The sequence below is a fragment of the Hippocampus zosterae genome, chromosome 1 (genome assembly GCF_025434085.1).
Source record: "Hippocampus zosterae strain Florida chromosome 1, ASM2543408v3, whole genome shotgun sequence".
Lineage (NCBI taxonomy): Eukaryota > Metazoa > Chordata > Actinopteri > Syngnathiformes > Syngnathidae > Hippocampus > Hippocampus zosterae.
This window is the reverse complement of record NC_067451.1, coordinates 31,269,310-31,284,900: the sequence shown is the minus strand read 5'-3', so window position 1 is coordinate 31,284,900 and position 15,591 is coordinate 31,269,310. Positions and strand designations below refer to the sequence as shown.

The 15,591-nt window shown below is 47.2% G+C and overlaps 27 non-coding genes across 27 annotated transcripts; 7 read left to right on the top strand and 20 right to left on the bottom strand.

Moving 5' to 3' along the window:
• Window positions 1–249: 249 nt before the first annotated feature.
• trnal-aag (transfer RNA leucine (anticodon AAG)) lies at window positions 250–331 on the bottom strand. Its single transcript has one exon. It is a non-coding gene; the product is annotated as a tRNA-Leu (tRNA).
• Window positions 332–1,336: 1,005 nt separating this feature from the next.
• On the bottom strand, window positions 1,337–1,418 carry trnal-aag (transfer RNA leucine (anticodon AAG)). Its single transcript has one exon. It is a non-coding gene; the product is annotated as a tRNA-Leu (tRNA).
• A 550-nt stretch (window positions 1,419–1,968) lies between these two features.
• trnal-aag (transfer RNA leucine (anticodon AAG)) lies at window positions 1,969–2,050 on the bottom strand. Its single transcript has one exon. It is a non-coding gene; the product is annotated as a tRNA-Leu (tRNA).
• A 1,005-nt stretch (window positions 2,051–3,055) lies between these two features.
• Window positions 3,056–3,137, bottom strand: trnal-aag (transfer RNA leucine (anticodon AAG)). The gene has a single exon. It is a non-coding gene; the product is annotated as a tRNA-Leu (tRNA).
• A 550-nt stretch (window positions 3,138–3,687) lies between these two features.
• On the bottom strand, window positions 3,688–3,769 carry trnal-aag (transfer RNA leucine (anticodon AAG)). Its single transcript has one exon. It is a non-coding gene; the product is annotated as a tRNA-Leu (tRNA).
• Window positions 3,770–4,774: 1,005 nt separating this feature from the next.
• trnal-aag (transfer RNA leucine (anticodon AAG)) lies at window positions 4,775–4,856 on the bottom strand. Its single transcript has one exon. It is a non-coding gene; the product is annotated as a tRNA-Leu (tRNA).
• Window positions 4,857–5,406: 550 nt separating this feature from the next.
• trnal-uag (transfer RNA leucine (anticodon UAG)) lies at window positions 5,407–5,488 on the bottom strand. Its single transcript has one exon. It is a non-coding gene; the product is annotated as a tRNA-Leu (tRNA).
• Window positions 5,489–6,040: 552 nt separating this feature from the next.
• Window positions 6,041–6,122, bottom strand: trnal-aag (transfer RNA leucine (anticodon AAG)). Its single transcript has one exon. It is a non-coding gene; the product is annotated as a tRNA-Leu (tRNA).
• Window positions 6,123–6,361: 239 nt separating this feature from the next.
• On the top strand, window positions 6,362–6,433 carry trnam-cau (transfer RNA methionine (anticodon CAU)). Its single transcript has one exon. It is a non-coding gene; the product is annotated as a tRNA-Met (tRNA).
• Window positions 6,434–7,132: 699 nt separating this feature from the next.
• On the bottom strand, window positions 7,133–7,214 carry trnal-aag (transfer RNA leucine (anticodon AAG)). The gene has a single exon. It is a non-coding gene; the product is annotated as a tRNA-Leu (tRNA).
• A 550-nt stretch (window positions 7,215–7,764) lies between these two features.
• On the bottom strand, window positions 7,765–7,846 carry trnal-uag (transfer RNA leucine (anticodon UAG)). The gene has a single exon. It is a non-coding gene; the product is annotated as a tRNA-Leu (tRNA).
• Window positions 7,847–8,087: 241 nt separating this feature from the next.
• trnam-cau (transfer RNA methionine (anticodon CAU)) lies at window positions 8,088–8,159 on the top strand. Its single transcript has one exon. It is a non-coding gene; the product is annotated as a tRNA-Met (tRNA).
• A 239-nt stretch (window positions 8,160–8,398) lies between these two features.
• On the bottom strand, window positions 8,399–8,480 carry trnal-aag (transfer RNA leucine (anticodon AAG)). The gene has a single exon. It is a non-coding gene; the product is annotated as a tRNA-Leu (tRNA).
• A 239-nt stretch (window positions 8,481–8,719) lies between these two features.
• On the top strand, window positions 8,720–8,791 carry trnam-cau (transfer RNA methionine (anticodon CAU)). The gene has a single exon. It is a non-coding gene; the product is annotated as a tRNA-Met (tRNA).
• Window positions 8,792–9,485: 694 nt separating this feature from the next.
• trnal-aag (transfer RNA leucine (anticodon AAG)) lies at window positions 9,486–9,567 on the bottom strand. The gene has a single exon. It is a non-coding gene; the product is annotated as a tRNA-Leu (tRNA).
• Window positions 9,568–10,116: 549 nt separating this feature from the next.
• trnal-aag (transfer RNA leucine (anticodon AAG)) lies at window positions 10,117–10,198 on the bottom strand. The gene has a single exon. It is a non-coding gene; the product is annotated as a tRNA-Leu (tRNA).
• Window positions 10,199–10,747: 549 nt separating this feature from the next.
• Window positions 10,748–10,829, bottom strand: trnal-aag (transfer RNA leucine (anticodon AAG)). The gene has a single exon. It is a non-coding gene; the product is annotated as a tRNA-Leu (tRNA).
• A 550-nt stretch (window positions 10,830–11,379) lies between these two features.
• trnal-uag (transfer RNA leucine (anticodon UAG)) lies at window positions 11,380–11,461 on the bottom strand. Its single transcript has one exon. It is a non-coding gene; the product is annotated as a tRNA-Leu (tRNA).
• A 241-nt stretch (window positions 11,462–11,702) lies between these two features.
• trnam-cau (transfer RNA methionine (anticodon CAU)) lies at window positions 11,703–11,774 on the top strand. Its single transcript has one exon. It is a non-coding gene; the product is annotated as a tRNA-Met (tRNA).
• A 239-nt stretch (window positions 11,775–12,013) lies between these two features.
• Window positions 12,014–12,095, bottom strand: trnal-aag (transfer RNA leucine (anticodon AAG)). The gene has a single exon. It is a non-coding gene; the product is annotated as a tRNA-Leu (tRNA).
• A 239-nt stretch (window positions 12,096–12,334) lies between these two features.
• On the top strand, window positions 12,335–12,406 carry trnam-cau (transfer RNA methionine (anticodon CAU)). Its single transcript has one exon. It is a non-coding gene; the product is annotated as a tRNA-Met (tRNA).
• Window positions 12,407–13,100: 694 nt separating this feature from the next.
• On the bottom strand, window positions 13,101–13,182 carry trnal-aag (transfer RNA leucine (anticodon AAG)). The gene has a single exon. It is a non-coding gene; the product is annotated as a tRNA-Leu (tRNA).
• Window positions 13,183–13,731: 549 nt separating this feature from the next.
• Window positions 13,732–13,813, bottom strand: trnal-aag (transfer RNA leucine (anticodon AAG)). Its single transcript has one exon. It is a non-coding gene; the product is annotated as a tRNA-Leu (tRNA).
• A 550-nt stretch (window positions 13,814–14,363) lies between these two features.
• On the bottom strand, window positions 14,364–14,445 carry trnal-uag (transfer RNA leucine (anticodon UAG)). The gene has a single exon. It is a non-coding gene; the product is annotated as a tRNA-Leu (tRNA).
• Window positions 14,446–14,686: 241 nt separating this feature from the next.
• On the top strand, window positions 14,687–14,758 carry trnam-cau (transfer RNA methionine (anticodon CAU)). Its single transcript has one exon. It is a non-coding gene; the product is annotated as a tRNA-Met (tRNA).
• A 238-nt stretch (window positions 14,759–14,996) lies between these two features.
• Window positions 14,997–15,078, bottom strand: trnal-aag (transfer RNA leucine (anticodon AAG)). Its single transcript has one exon. It is a non-coding gene; the product is annotated as a tRNA-Leu (tRNA).
• Window positions 15,079–15,317: 239 nt separating this feature from the next.
• trnam-cau (transfer RNA methionine (anticodon CAU)) lies at window positions 15,318–15,389 on the top strand. The gene has a single exon. It is a non-coding gene; the product is annotated as a tRNA-Met (tRNA).
• Window positions 15,390–15,591: the final 202 nt, after the last annotated feature.

Genomic DNA, 15,591 nt, shown 5'->3' with positions numbered 1-15,591 from the left:
TCCTCTGCTATCTGAACTACCCATGAGAATCAGGCGAACTTACGTGAAGCAAGCTGTAGAATTCCTTTCATGGATTGCTTCTCGAAGGAAAACCCATGATGGGTCCTCATACCTTATGGCAGCAACAAAAGTCTATTGAAACAATAATGCCAATTAGTCCGTTTTCTGCCAAAAGCAGCAATTTATTTCACTCAAGAAGGTCGTCTTGGGCTCGAAGAATGTTGGACAGGATGACAGCCAAATATTAAATGGCAGTGGTGGTATTTGAACCCACGCCTCGAGAGAGACTGGAGCCTTAATCCAGCGCCTTAGACCGCTCGGCCACACTACCTGTCCAACTATGTCTAAGAACTGCACCTTGTTGGCATTTTGAATAAGCATTGGGACGTGGTCTGAAAAGTAACGTCCAGCGGAGTCTTCTCAGATGTCCCTTTGTTATTTATGCGATAAAGCAGAGTTGTAAAAGAGGCGAACGACCTCAAAAATAACAGGCACAGTCCTGTTGCAATTTGGGCGGGTCCACAGCCTTATCAAGCGCTGAGAGCAATGAAAGAGTCTCCTGCACTCAGCAGCAGAGTGGCGCAGCGGTAGCGTGCTGGGGCCATAACCCAGAGGTCGATGGATCGAAACCATCCTCTGCTATCTGAACTACCCACGAGAATCAGGCGAACTTATGTGAAGCAAGCTGTAGAATTCCTTTCATGGATTGCTTCTCGAAGGAAAACCCATGATGGGTCCTTATGGCAGCGACAGAAGTCAATCGAAACTATTATTTCTAATTAGTCCACTTTTTGCCAAAAGCAGCGTTTCATTTCAATGAAGAAGGGAGTCTTGGGTTCGAAGAATGTTGGACAAGATGACAGCCCAAATTTAAATGGCAGTGGTGGGATTTGAACCCACGCCTCCTGAGAGACTGGAGCCTGAATCCTGCGCCTCAAAGATAACAGGCACAGTCCAGTTGCAATTTGGGCGGGTCCACAGCCTTATCAAGCGCTGAGAGCAATGAAAGAGTCTCCTGCACTCAGCAGCAGAGTGGCGCAGCGGTAGCGTGCTGGGCCCGTAACCCAGAGGTCGATGGATTGAAATCATCCTCTGCTATCTGGACTACCCGTGATTATTGGGTGAAACTATGCGAAGCAAGCTGTCGAATTCCTTTCATGTGTTGCTTTTCGAAGGAAGACCCATGATGGGTCCTCATACCTTATGGCAGCAACAAAAGTCAATCGAAACTATTATTCTAATTAGTCCACTTTTTGCCAAAAGCAGCGTTTCATTTCAATCAACAAGGTACTCTTGGGGTCGAAGAATGTTGGATGGATGACAGCCCAAATTTAAATGGCAGTGATGGGATTTGAACCCACGCCTCCTGAGAGACTGGAGCCTTAATCCAGCACCTTAGACCGCTCGGCCACACTACCTGTCCAGTTTTGTCTAAGAACTGCACCTTGTTGGCATTTTGAATAAGCATTGGGACGTGATCTGAAAAGCAAAGTCCAGCATAGGCTTCTCAGATCTCCCTTTGTTATTTATGCGATAAAGCAGAGTTGTATTAGAGGCGAACGGCCTCAAAGATAACAGGCACAGTCTAGTTGAAATTTGGACGGGTCCACAGCCTTATCAAGCGCTGAGAGCAATGAAAGAGTCTACTGCGGTCAGCAGCAGAGTAGCGCAGCGGTAGCGTGCTGGGCCCATAACCCAGAGGTTGATGGATCGAAACCATCCTCTGCTATCTGAACTACCCACGAGAATCAGGCGAACTTACGTGAAGCAAGCTGTAGAATTCCTTTCATGGATTGCTTCTCGAAGGAAAACCCATGATGGGTCCTCATACCTTATGGCAGCAACAAAAGTCTGTTGAAACAATAATGCCAATTAGTCCGTTTTCTGCCAAAAGCAGCAATTTATTTCACTCAAGAAGGCCGTCTTGGGCTCGAAGAATGTTGGACAGGATGACAGCCAAATATTAAATGGCAGTGGTGGTATTTGAACCCACGCCTCGAGAGAGACTGGAGCCTTAATCCAGCGCCTTAGACCGCTCGGCCACACTACCTGTCCAACTATGTCTAAGAACTGCACCTTGTTGGCATTTTGAATAAGCATTGGGACGTGGTCTGAAAAGTAACGTCCAGCGGAGTCTTCTCAGATGTCCCTTTGTTATTTATGCGATAAAGCAGAGTTGTAAAAGAGGCGAACGACCTAAAAAATAACAGGCACAGTCCTGTTGCAATTTGGGCGGGTCCACAGCCTTATCAAGCGCTGAGAGCAATGAAAGAGTCTCCTGCACTCAGCAGCAGAGTGGCGCAGCGGTAGCGTGCTGGGCCCATAACCCAGAGGTCGATGGATCGAAACCATCCTCTGCTATCTGAACTACCCACGAGAATCAGGCGAACTTATGTGAAGCAAGCTGTAGAATTCCTTTCATGTGTTGCTTCTCGAAGGAAAACCCATGATGGGTCCTTATGGCAGCGACAGAAGTCAATCGAAACTATTATTTCTAATTAGTCCACTTTTTGCCAAAAGCAGCGTTTCATTTCAATGAAGAAGGGAGTCTTGGGTTCGAAGAATGTTGGACAAGATGACAGCCCAAATTTAAATGGCAGTGGTGGGATTTGAACCCACGCCTCCTGAGAGACTGGAGCCTGAATCCTGCGCCTCAAAGATAACAGGCACAGTCCAGTTGCAATTTGGGCGGGTCCACAGCCTTATCAAGCGCTGAGAGCAATGAAAGAGTCTCCTGCACTCAGCAGCAGAGTGGCGCAGCGGTAGCGTGCTGGGCCCGTAACCCAGAGGTCGATGGATTGAAATCATCCTCTGCTATCTGGACTACCCGTGAGTATTGGGTGAAACTATGCGAAGCAAGCTGTCGAATTCCTTTCATGTGTTGCTTTTCGAAGGAAGACCCATGATGGGTCCTCATACCTTATGGCAGCAACAAAAGTCAATCGAAACTATTATTCTAATTAGTCCACTTTTTGCCAAAAGCAGCGTTTCATTTCAATCAACAAGGTACTCTTGGGGTCGAAGAATGTTGGATGGATGACAGCCCAAATTTAAATGGCAGTGGTGGGATTTGAACCCACGCCTCCTGAGAGACTGGAGCCTTAATCCAGCACCTTAGACCGCTCGGCCACACTACCTGTCCAGTTTTGTCTAAGAACTGCACCTTGTTGGCATTTTGAATAAGCATTGGGACGTGATCTGAAAAGCAAAGTCCAGCATAGGCTTCTCAGATCTCCCTTTGTTATTTATGCGATAAAGCAGAGTTGTATTAGAGGCGAACGGCCTCAAAGATAACAGGCACAGTCCAGTTGAAATTTGGACGGGTCCACAGCCTTATCAAGCGCTGAGAGCAATGAAAGAGTCGACTGCGGTCAGCAGCAGAGTGGTGCAGCGGTAGCGTGCTGGGCCCATAACCCAGAGGTCGATGGATCGAAACCATCCTCTGCTATCTGAACTACCCACGAGAATCAGGCGAACTTACGTGAAGCAAGCTGTAGAATTCCTTTCATGGATTGCTTCTCGAAGGAAAACCCATGATGGGTCCTCATACCTTATGGCAGCAACAAAAGTCTATTGAAACAATAATGCCAATTAGTCCGTTTTCTGCCAAAAGCAGCAATTTATTTCACTCAAGAAGGTCGTCTTGGGCTCGAAGAATGTTGGACAGGATGACAGCCAAATATTAAATGGCAGTGGTGGTATTTGAACCCACGCCTCGAGAGAGACTGGAGCCTTAATCCAGCGCCTTAGACCGCTCGGCCACACTACCTGTCCAACTATGTCTAAGAACTGCACCTTGTTGGCATTTTGAATAAGCATTGGGACGTGGTCTGAAAAGTAACGTCCAGCGGAGTCTTCTCAGATGTCCCTTTGTTATTTATGCGATAAAGCAGAGTTGTAAAAGAGGCGAACGACCTCAAAAATAACAGGCACAGTCCTGTTGCAATTTGGGCGGGTCCACAGCCTTATCAAGCGCTGAGAGCAATGAAAGAGTCTCCTGCACTCAGCAGCAGAGTGGCGCAGCGGTAGCGTGCTGGGCCCATAACCCAGAGGTCGATGGATCGAAACCATCCTCTGCTATCTGAACTACCCACGAGAATCAGGCGAACTTATGTGAAGCAAGCTGTAGAATTCCTTTCATGTGTTGCTTCTCGAAGGAAAACCCATGATGGGTCCTTATGGCAGCGACAGAAGTCAATCGAAACTATTATTTCTAATTAGTCCACTTTTTGCCAAAAGCAGCGTTTCATTTCAATGAAGAAGGGAGTCTTGGGTTCGAAGAATGTTGGACAAGATGACAGCCCAAATTTAAATGGCAGTGGTGGGATTTGAACCCACGCCTCCTGAGAGACTGGAGCCTGAATCCTGCGCCTCAAAGATAACAGGCACAGTCCAGTTGCAATTTGGGCGGGTCCACAGCCTTATCAAGCGCTGAGAGCAATGAAAGAGTCTCCTGCACTCAGCAGCAGAGTGGCGCAGCGGTAGCGTGCTGGGCCCGTAACCCAGAGGTCGATGGATTGAAATCATCCTCTGCTATCTGGACTACCCGTGATTATTGGGTGAGACTATGCGAAGCAAGCTGTCGAATTCCTTTCATGTGTTGCTTTTCGAAGGAAGACCCATGATGGGTCCTCATACCTTATGGCAGCAACAAAAGTCAATCGAAACTATTATTCTAATTAGTCCACTTTTTGCCAAAAGCAGCGTTTCATTTCAATCAAGAAGGTACTCTTGGGGTCGAAGAATGTTGGATGGATGACAGCCCAAATTTAAATGGCAGTGGTGGGATTTGAACCCACGCCTCCTGAGAGACTGGAGCCTTAATCCAGCACCTTAGACCGCTCGGCCACACTACCTGTCCAGTTTTGTCTAAGAACTGCACCTTGTTGGCATTTTGAATAAACATTGGAACGTGATCTGAAAAGCAAAGTCCAGCATAGGCTTCTCAGATCTCCCTTTGTTATTTATGCGATAAAGCAGAGTTGTATTAGAGGCGAACGGCCTCAAAGATAACAGGCACAGTCTAGTTGAAATTTGGACGGGTCCACAGCCTTATCAAGCGCTGAGAGCAATGAAAGAGTCTACTGCGGTCAGCAGCAGAGTGGCGCAGCGGTAGCGTGCTGGGCCCATAACCCAGAGGTCGATGGATCGAAACCATCCTCTGCTATCTGAACTACCCACGAGAATCAGGCGAACTTACGTGAAGCAAGCTGTAGAATTCCTTTCATGGATTGCTTCTCGAAGGAAAACCCATGATGGGTCCTCATACCTTATGTCAGCAACAGAAGTCAATAGAAATAATAATTCAAATTAGTCCACATTTTGCCAAAAGCAGAATTTTATTTCACTCAGGAAGGTTTTCTTGGGCACAAAGAATGTTGGACAGGATGACAGCCCAAATTTAAATGGCAGTGGTGGGATTTGAACCCACGCCTCCTGAGAGACTGGAGCCTAAATCCAGCGCCTTAGACCGCTCGGCCACACTACCTGTTCAACTACGTCTCAGAACTGCACCCTGTTGGCATATTGAATAAGCATTGGGACGCCTGGTCTGAAAAGCAACGTCCAGCGTAGTCTTCTCAGATCTCCCCTTGTTTTTTATGTGATAAAGCCAATTTGGATAAGAGGCGAACTGCCTCAAAGATAACAGGCACAGTCCAATTGAAATTTGGACGGGTCCACAGCCTTATCAAGCGCTGAGAGCAATGAAAGAGTCTACTGCGGTCAGCAGCAGAGTGGCGCAGCGGTAGCGTGCTGGGCCCATAACCCAGAGGTCGATGGATCGAAACCATCCTCTGCTATCTGAACTACCCACGAGAATTAGGCGAACTTACGTGAAGCAAGCTGTAGAATTCCTTTCATGGATTGCTTCTCGAAGGAAAACCCATGATGGTTCCTCATACCTTATGGCAGCAACAAAAGTCTATTGAAACAATAATGCCAATTAGTCCGTTTTCTGCCAAAAGCCACAATTTATTTCACTCAAGAAGGTCGTCTTGGGCTCGAAGAATGTTGGACAGGATGACAGCCAAATATTAAATGGCAGTGGTGGTATTTGAACCCACGCCTCGAGAGAGACTGGAGCCTTAATCCAGCGCCTTAGACCGCTCGGCCACACTACCTGTCCAACTATGTCTAAGAACTGCACCTTGTTGGCATTTTGAATAAGCATTGGGACGTGGTCTGAAAAGTAACGTCCAGCGGAGTCTTCTCAGATGTCCCTTTGTTATTTATGCGATAAAGCAGAGTTGTAAAAGAGGCGAACGACCTCAAAAATAACAGGCACAGTCCTGTTGCAATTTGGGCGGGTCCACAGCCTTATCAAGCGCTGAGAGCAATGAAAGAGTCTCCTGCACTCAGCAGCAGAGTGGCGCAGCGGTAGCGTGCTGGGCCCATAACCCAGAGGTCGATGGATCGAAACCATCCTCTGCTATCTGAACTACCCACGAGAATCAGGCGAACTTACAGTATGTGAAGCAAGCTGTAGAATTCCTTTCATGTGTTGCTTCTCGAAGGAAAACCCATGATGGGTCCTTATGGCAGCGACAGAAGTCAATCGAAACTATTATTTCTAATTAGTCCACTTTTTGCCAAAAGCAGCGTTTCATTTCAATGAAGAAGGGAGTCTTGGGTTCGAAGAATGTTGGACAAGATGACAGCCCAAATTTAAATGGCAGTGGTGGGATTTGAACCCACGCCTCCTGAGAGACTGGAGCCTGAATCCTGCGCCTCAAAGATAACAGGCACAGTCCAGTTGCAATTTGGGCGGGTCCACAGCCTTATCAAGCGCTGAGAGCAATGAAAGAGTCTACTGCGGTCAGCAGCAGAGTGGCGCAGCGGTAGTGTGCTGGGCCCATAACCCAGAGGTCGATGGATCTAAATCATCCTCTGCTATCTGGACTACCCATGAGTATTGGGTGAAACTATGCGAAGCAAGCTGTAGAATTCCTTTCATGTGTTGCTTTTCGAAGGAAGACCCATGATGGGTCTTCATACCTTTTGGCAGCAACAAAAGTCAATCGAAACTATTATTCTAATTAGTTCACTTTTTGCCAAAAGCAGCGTTTCATTTCAATCAAGAAGGTAGTCTTGGGCTCGAAGAATGTTCGATGGATGACAGCCCAAATTTAAATGGCAGTGGTGGGATTTGAACCCACGCCTCCTGAGAGACTGGAGCCTTAATCCAGCGCCTTAGACCGCTCGGCTACACTATCTGTCCAGCTATGTCTAAGAACTGCACCTTGTTGGCATTTTGAATAAGCATTGGGAAGTGATCTGAAAAGTAACATCCAGTGTAGTCTTCTCAGATCTCCCTTTGTTATTTATGGGATAAAGCCAACTTGGATAAGACGCGAACGGTGTCAAAGATAACAGGCACAGTCCAGTTGCAATTTGGGCGGGTCCACAGCCTTATCAAGCGCTGAGAGCAATGAAAGAGTCTCCTGCACTCAGCAGCAGAGTGGCGCAGCGGTAGCGTGCTGGGCCCATAACCCAGAGGTTGATGGATCGAAACCATCCTCTGCTATCAGAACTACCCACGACGATCAGGCGACCTTATGTGAAGCAAGCTGTAGAATTCCTTTCATTTGTAGCTTTTCGAAGTAAGACCCATGATGGGTCCTCATACCTTATGTCAGCAACAGAAGTCAATAGAAATAATAATTCAAATTAGTCCACATTTTGCCAAAAGCAGAATTTTATTTCACTCAGGAAGGTTTTCTTGGGCTCAAAGAATGTTGGACAGGATGACAGCCCAAATTTAAATGGCAGTGGTGGGATTTGAACCCACGCCTCCTGAGAGACTGGAGCCTAAATCCAGCGCCTTAGACCGCTCGGCCACACTACCTGTTCAACTACGTCTCAGAACTGCACCCTGTTGGCATATTGAATAAGCATTGGGACGCCTGGTCTGAAAAGCAACGTCCAGCGTAGTCTTCTCAGATCTCCCCTTGTTTTGTATGTGATAAAGCCAATTTGGATAAGAGGCGAACTGCCTCAAAGATAACAGGCACAGTCCAGTTGAAATTTGGACGGGTCCACAGCCTTATCAAGCGCTGAGAGCAATGAAAGAGTCTACTGCGGTCAGCAGCAGAGTGGCGCAGCGGTAGCGTGCTGGGCCCATAACCCAGAGGTCGATGGATCGAAACCATCCTCTGCTATCTGAACTACCCACGAGAATTAGGCGAACTTACGTGAAGCAAGCTGTAGAATTCCTTTCATGGATTGCTTCTCGAAGGAAAACCCATGATGGTTCCTCATACCTTATGGCAGCAACAAAAGTCTATTGAAACAATAATGCCAATTAGTCCGTTTTCTGCCAAAAGCCACAATTTATTTCACTCAAGAAGGTCGTCTTGGGCTCGAAGAATGTTGGACAGGATGACAGCCAAATATTAAATGGCAGTGGTGGTATTTGAACCCACGCCTCGAGAGAGACTGGAGCCTTAATCCAGCGCCTTAGACCGCTCGGCCACACTACCTGTCCAACTATGTCTAAGAACTGCACCTTGTTGGCATTTTGAATAAGCATTGGGACGTGGTCTGAAAAGTAACGTCCAGCGGAGTCTTCTCAGATGTCCCTTTGTTATTTATGCGATAAAGCAGAGTTGTAAAAGAGGCGAACGACCTCAAAAATAACAGGCACAGTCCTGTTGCAATTTGGGCGGGTCCACAGCCTTATCAAGCGCTGAGAGCAATGAAAGAGTCTCCTGCACTCAGCAGCAGAGTGGCGCAGCGGTAGCGTGCTGGGCCCATAACCCAGAGGTCGATGGATCGAAACCATCCTCTGCTATCTGAACTACCCACGAGAATCAGGCGAACTTATGTGAAGCAAGCTGTAGAATTCCTTTCATGTGTTGCTTCTCGAAGGAAAACCCATGATGGGTCCTTATGGCAGCGACAGAAGTCAATTGAAACTATTATTTCTAATTAGTCCACTTTTTGCCAAAAGCAGCGTTTCATTTCAATGAAGAAGGGAGTCTTGGGTTCGAAGAATGTTGGACAAGATGACAGCCCAAATTTAAATGGCAGTGGTGGGATTTGAACCCACGCCTCCTGAGAGACTGGAGCCTGAATCCTGCGCCTCAAAGATAACAGGCACAGTCCAGTTGCAATTTGGGCGGGTCCACAGCCTTATCAAGCGCTGAGAGCAATGAAAGAGTCTCCTGCACTCAGCAGCAGAGTGGCGCAGCGGTAGCGTGCTGGGCCCGTAACCCAGAGGTCGATGGATTGAAATCATCCTCTGCTATCTGGACTACCCGTGAGTATTGGGTGAAACTATGCGAAGCAAGCTGTCGAATTCCTTTCATGTGTTGCTTTTCGAAGGAAGACCCATGATGGGTCCTCATACCTTATGGCAGCAACAAAAGTCAATCGAAACTATTATTCTAATTAGTCCACTTTTTGCCAAAAGCAGCGTTTCATTTCAATCAACAAGGTACTCTTGGGGTCGAAGAATGTTGGATGGATGACAGCCCAAATTTAAATGGCAGTGGTGGGATTTGAACCCACGCCTCCTGAGAGACTGGAGCCTTAATCCAGCACCTTAGACCGCTCGGCCACACTACCTGTCCAGTTTTGTCTAAGAACTGCACCTTGTTGGCATTTTGAATAAGCATTGGGACGTGATCTGAAAAGCAAAGTCCAGCATAGGCTTCTCAGATCTCCCTTTGTTATTTATGCAATAAAGCAGAGTTGTATTAGAGGCGAACGGCCTCAAAGATAACAGGCACAGTCCAGTTGCAATTTGGGCGGGTCCACAGCCTTATCAAGCGCTGAGAGCAATGAAAGAGTCTCCTGCACTCAGCAGCAGAGTGGCGCAGCGGTAGCGTGCTGGGCCCGTAACCCAGAGGTCGATGGATTGAAATCATCCTCTGCTATCTGGACTACCCGTGAGTATTGGGTGAAACTATGCGAAGCAAGCTGTCGAATTCCTTTCATGTGTTGCTTTTCGAAGGAAGACCCATGATGGGTCCTCATACCTTATGGCAGCAACAAAAGTCAATCGAAACTATTATTCTAATTAGTCCACTTTTTGCCAAAAGCAGCGTTTCATTTCAATCAACAAGGTACTCTTGGGGTCGAAGAATGTTGGATGGATGACAGCCCAAATTTAAATGGCAGTGGTGGGATTTGAACCCACGCCTCCTGAGAGACTGGAGCCTTAATCCAGCACCTTAGACCGCTCGGCCACACTACCTGTCCAGTTTTGTCTAAGAACTGCACCTTGTTGGCATTTTGAATAAGCATTGGGACGTGATCTGAAAAGCAAAGTCCAGCATAGGCTTCTCAGATCTCCCTTTGTTATTTATGCAATAAAGCAGAGTTGTATTAGAGGCGAACGGCCTCAAAGATAACAGGCACAGTCCAGTTGCAATTTGGGCGGGTCCACAGCCTTATCAAGCGCTGAGAGCAATGAAAGAGTCTCCTGCACTCAGCAGCAGAGTGGCGCAGCGGTAGTGTGCTGGGCCCATAACCCAGAGGTCGATGGATTGAAATCATCCTCTGCTATCTGGACTACCCGTGAGTATTGGTTGAAACTATGCGAAGCAAGCTGTCGAATTCCTTTCATGTGTTGCTTTTCGAAGGAAGACCCATGATGGGTCCTCATACCTTTTGGCAGCAACAAAAGTCAATCGAAACTATTATTCTAATTAGTTCACTTTTTGCCAAAAGCAGCGTTTCATTTCAATCAAGAAGGTAGTCTTGGGCTCGAAGAATGTTCGATGGATGACAGCCCAAATTTAAATGGCAGTGGTGGGATTTGAACCCACGCCTCCTGAGAGACTGGAGCCTTAATCCAGCGCCTTAGACCGCTCGGCTACACTATCTGTCCAGCTATGTCTAAGAACTGCACCTTGTTGGCATTTTGAATAAGCATTGGGAAGTGATCTGAAAAGTAACATCCAGTGTAGTCTTCTCAGATCTCCCTTTGTTATTTATGGGATAAAGCCAACTTGGATAAGACGCGAACGGTGTCAAAGATAACAGGCACAGTCCAGTTGCAATTTGGGTGGGTCCACAGCCTTTTCAAGCGCAGAGAGCAATGAAAGAGTCTCCTGCACTCAGCAGCAGAGTGGCGCAGCGGTAGCGTGCTGGGCCCATAACCCAGAGTTTGACGGATCGAAACCATCCTCTGCTATCAGAACTACCCACGACGATCAGGCGACCTTATGTGAAGCAAGCTGTAGAATTCCTTTCATTTGTAGCTTTTCGAAGTAAGACCCATGATGGGTCCTCATACCTTATGTCAGCAACAGAAGTCAATAGAAATAATAATTCAAATTAGTCCACATTTTGCCAAAAGCAGAATTTTATTTCACTCAGGAAGGTTTTCTTGGGCACAAAAAATGTTGGACAGGATGACAGCCCAAATTTAAATGGCAGTGGTGGGATTTGAACCCACGCCTCCTGAGAGACTGGAGCCTAAATCCAGCGCCTTAGACCGCTCGGCCACACTACCTGTTCAACTACGTCTCAGAACTGCACCCTGTTGGCATATTGAATAAGCATTGGGACGCCTGGTCTGAAAAGCAACGTCCAGCGTAGTCTTCTCAGATCTCCCCTTGTTTTTTATGTGATAAAGCCAATTTGGATAAGAGGCGAACTGCCTCAAAGATAACAGGCACAGTCCAGTTGAAATTTGGACGGGTCCACAGCCTTATCAAGCGCTGAGAGCAATGAAAGAGTCTACTGCGGTCAGCAGCAGAGTGGCGCAGCGGTAGCGTGCTGGGCCCATAACCCAGAGGTCGATGGATCGAAACCATCCTCTGCTATCTGAACTACCCACGAGAATCAGGCGAACTTACGTGAAGCAAGCTGTAGAATTCCTTTCATGGATTGCTTCTCGAAGGAAAACCCATGATGGTTCCTCATACCTTATGGCAGCAACAAAAGTCTATTGAAACAATAATGCCAATTAGTCCGTTTTCTGCCAAAAGCCGCAATTTATTTCACTCAAGAAGGTCGTCTTGGGCTCGAAGAATGTTGGACAGGATGACAGCCAAATATTAAATGGCAGTGGTGGTATTTGAACCCACGCCTCGAGAGAGACTGGAGCCTTAATCCAGCGCCTTAGACCGCTCGGCCACACTACCTGTCCAACTATGTCTAAGAACTGCACCTTGTTGGCATTTTGAATAAGCATTGGGACGTGGTCTGAAAAGTAACGTCCAGCGGAGTCTTCTCAGATGTCCCTTTGTTATTTATGCGATAAAGCAGAGTTGTAAAAGAGGCGAACGACCTCAAAAATAACAGGCACAGTCCTGTTGCAATTTGGGCGGGTCCACAGCCTTATCAAGCGCTGAGAGCAATGAAAGAGTCTCCTGCACTCAGCAGCAGAGTGGCGCAGCGGTAGCGTGCTGGGCCCATAACCCAGAGGTCGATGGATCGAAACCATCCTCTGCTATCTGAACTACCCACGAGAATCAGGCGAACTTATGTGAAGCAAGCTGTAGAATTCCTTTCATGTATTGCTTCTCGAAGGAAAACCCATGATGGGTCCTTATGGCAGCGACAGAAGTCAATCGAAACTATTATTTCTAATTAGTCCACTTTTTGCCAAAAGCAGCGTTTCATTTCAATGAAGAAGGGAGTCTTGGGTTCGAAGAATGTTGGACAAGATGACAGCCCAAATTTAAATGGCAGTGGTGGGATTTGAACCCACGCCTCCTGAGAGACTGGAGCCTGAATCCTGCGCCTCAAAGATAACAGGCACAGTCCAGTTGCAATTTGGGCGGGTCCACAGCCTTATCAAGCGCTGAGAGCAATGAAAGAGTCTCCTGCACTCAGCAGCAGAGTGGCGCAGCGGTAGCGTGCTGGGCCCGTAACCCAGAGGTCGATGGATTGAAATCATCCTCTGCTATCTGGACTACCCGTGAGTATTGGGTGAAACTATGCGAAGCAAGCTGTCGAATTCCTTTCATGTGTTGCTTTTCGAAGGAAGACCCATGATGGGTCCTCATACCTTATGGCAGCAACAAAAGTCAATCGAAACTATTATTCTAATTAGTCCACTTTTTGCCAAAAGCAGCGTTTCATTTCAATCAACAAGGTACTCTTGGGGTCGAAGAATGTTGGATGGATGACAGCCCAAATTTAAATGGCAGTGGTGGGATTTGAACCCACGCCTCCTGAGAGACTGGAGCCTTAATCCAGCACCTTAGACCGCTCGGCCACACTACCTGTCCAGTTTTGTCTAAGAACTGCACCTTGTTGGCATTTTGAATAAGCATTGGGACGTGATCTGAAAAGCAAAGTCCAGCATAGGCTTCTCAGATCTCCCTTTGTTATTTATGCAATAAAGCAGAGTTGTATTAGAGGCGAACGGCCTCAAAGATAACAGGCACAGTCCAGTTGCAATTTGGGCGGGTCCACAGCCTTATCAAGCGCTGAGAGCAATGAAAGAGTCTCCTGCACTCAGCAGCAGAGTGGCGCAGCGGTAGTGTGCTGGGCCCATAACCCAGAGGTCGATGGATTGAAATCATCCTCTGCTATCTGGACTACCCGTGAGTATTGGGTGAAACTATGCGAAGCAAGCTGTCGAATTCCTTTCATGTGTTGCTTTTCGAAGGAAGACCCATGATGGGTCCTCATACCTTTTGGCAGCAACAAAAGTCAATCGAAACTATTATTCTAATTAGTTCACTTTTTGCCAAAAGCAGCGTTTCATTTCAATCAAGAAGGTAGTCTTGGGCTCGAAGAATGTTCGATGGATGACAGCCCAAATTTAAATGGCAGTGGTGGGATTTGAACCCACGCCTCCTGAGAGACTGGAGCCTTAATCCAGCGCCTTAGACCGCTCGGCTACACTATCTGTCCAGCTATGTCTAAGAACTGCACCTTGTTGGCATTTTGAATAAGCATTGGGAAGTGATCTGAAAAGTAACATCCAGTGTAGTCTTCTCAGATCTCCCTTTGTTATTTATGGGATAAAGCCAACTTGGATAAGACGCGAACGGTGTCAAAGATAACAGGCACAGTCCAGTTGCAATTTGGGTGGGTCCACAGCCTTTTCAAGCGCAGAGAGCAATGAAAGAGTCTCCTGCACTCAGCAGCAGAGTGGCGCAGCGGTAGCGTGCTGGGCCCATAACCCAGAGTTTGACGGATCGAAACCATCCTCTGCTATCAGAACTACCCACGACGATCAGGCGACCTTATGTGAAGCAAGCTGTAGAATTCCTTTCATTTGTAGCTTTTCGAAGTAAGACCCATGATGGGTCCTCATACCTTATGTCAGCAACAGAAGTCAATAGAAATAATAATTCAAATTAGTCCACATTTTGCCAAAAGCAGAATTTTATTTCACTCAGGAAGGTTTTCTTGGGCACAAAGAATGTTGGACAGGATGACAGCCCAAATTTAAATGGCAGTGGTGGGATTTGAACCCACGCCTCCTGAGAGACTGGAGCCTAAATCCAGCGCCTTAGACAGCTCGGCCACACTACCTGTTCAACTACGTCTCAGAACTGCACCCTGTTGGCATATTGAATAAGCATTGGGACGCCTGGTCTGAAAAGCAACGTCCAGCGTAGTCTTCTCAGATCTCCCCTTGTTTTGTATGTGATAAAGCCAATTTGGATAAGAGGCGAACTGCCTCAAAGATAACAGGCACAGTCCAGTTGAAATTTGGACGGGTCCACAGCCTTATCAAGCGCTGAGAGCAATGAAAGAGTCTACTGCGGTCAGCAGCAGAGTGGCGCAGCGGTAGCGTGCTGGGCCCATAACCCAGAGGTCGATGGATCGAAACCATCCTCTGCTATCAGAACTACCCACGACGATCAGGCGACCTTATGCGAAGCAAGCTGTCGAATTCCTTTCATGTGTTGCTTTTCGAAGGAAGACCCATGATGGGTCCTCATACCTTATGGCAGCAACAAAAGTCAATCGAAACTATTATTCTAATTAGTCCACTTTTTGCCAAAAGCAGCGTTTCATTTCAATCAACAAGGTACTCTTGGGGTCGAAGAATGTTGGATGGATGACAGCCCAAATTTAAATGGCAGTGGTGGGATTTGAACCCACGCCTCCTGAGAGACTGGAGCCTTAATCCAGCACCTTAGACCGCTCGGCCACACTACCTGTCCAGTTTTGTCTAAGAACTGCACCTTGTTGGCATTTTGAATAAGCATTGGGACGTGATCTGAAAAGCAAAGTCCAGCATAGGCTTCTCAGATGTCCCTTTGTTATTTATGCGATAAAGCAGAGTTGTAAAAGAGGCGAACGACCTCAAAAATAACAGGCACAGTCCTGTTGCAATTTGGGCGGGTCCACAGCCTTATCAAGCGCTGAGAGCAATGAAAGAGTCTCCTGCACTCAGCAGCAGAGTGGCGCAGCGGTAGCGTGCTGGGCCCATAACCCAGAGGTCGATGGATCGAAACCATCCTCTGCTATCTGAACTACCCACGAGAATCAGGCGAACTTATGTGAAGCAAGCTGTAGAATTCCTTTCATGTGTTGCTTCTGTAGTAAGATCATTTTGACGCTTACCCGTGAACATGTAAGCCACAAAAGCGTTTTGTGGCTTACATGTTCACTAGTAAGCGTCAAAATTACCTTAGTAGTGAACCAGTGAGCGTTTTGTGGCTTACATGT